Source organism: Echinops telfairi, unplaced genomic scaffold (assembly GCF_000313985.2).
Source record: "Echinops telfairi isolate 266 unplaced genomic scaffold, ASM31398v2 ScPeMD7_7424;HRSCAF=8462, whole genome shotgun sequence".
NCBI classification, from domain to species: domain Eukaryota; kingdom Metazoa; phylum Chordata; class Mammalia; order Afrosoricida; family Tenrecidae; genus Echinops; species Echinops telfairi.
In genome coordinates, this window is record NW_022111324.1 from 58,282,532 (window position 1) to 58,283,625 (window position 1,094).

The following is a 1,094-nucleotide window of genomic DNA, read 5'->3' on the forward strand; positions in this document are numbered from 1 at the left end:
TAAATACCCTTTGTCCCCTAGTTCTTTCCTCTATTTCCTTTTACTTTCCTCTTGTCCCACTATCATGCTCAGCCTTCATTTGGGTTTTAGTAATTTCTCTCAGTTACATTGCCCTTACTGAATCCCTACCAGGTTTCTCACACTCTCCTTGCCACTGATTTTGGATCACTTGTTGCTCCCCTGTCCCTGGGTTGGTCGGCACCATGTCCTAACCCCTGCCTCCCCCTCTCCCATGTCCCCCCAGACCCATTGGTCCCATTGTTTTCTCCCATTGTTTTGATAGACTATTCATCCAGTCTATCTTATCTAGATAGATCTGTATGCACTAGATAATAGTATGCACCAAAAATCAAGCCATAGCAAGATAGGCGATGAATGAGAACACAGCGATGACAACAAAAGAGAAAATCAATTACCCATAGAAGAATAAATTAATTACAAGAAAAAAAGTTTAAAAAGAAAGAAAAACCTATAAATAGATCAAGTCTGATTTTTGATCTCTAGGTGTGTCTTTCAGTCAGGTCTGATGGGGTACCATGCTCTGGCCCTTAGTGTCTGTCCTTTGTACTCCCTCGGGGGCTCCCTGCTCTGCTCCCACCATTGCCCTGCCGACGCCTTTAGTGGTTTGCCTCTGTGTCACAGGGTCAGTCTGGGCCAGTCCCGACACTGAGTCTCCAGTGTTGTCCCCCTTAGGGCCCTGGGCCAGCAAGGGATGGCGTGTCTCATGGTGGGATCAGCCATATTGTCCACTCTGTGCATTGGCTGTTCAGAGCAGGGATATCGTCCTCCACTTTCTCTTCCTCCCCCTTCATTTGCTCCCCTTTGCTCTGGTCAGATATGCCCCTCTCCCCAAGCTGCAGCTTCAGTGCCGTCATCTAAAGTAAATTCTTCTGAGGGGAGGGGCAGTTGTCCACGTAGCTGGTATGGGGGCCGAGCCCTCAGGCCCCTCCACTGGCTCCCCACTCCTTGCCGGCATGCTGCATTCTTCTGGCACTAGCTTTAAGTCTGGTCCCTCTTTCCCTATGTACACACAAACAATACCCTTCCCTTTGGTGGGTCAATACCCTATTCCCCCACCACACATCTTTTTTTTT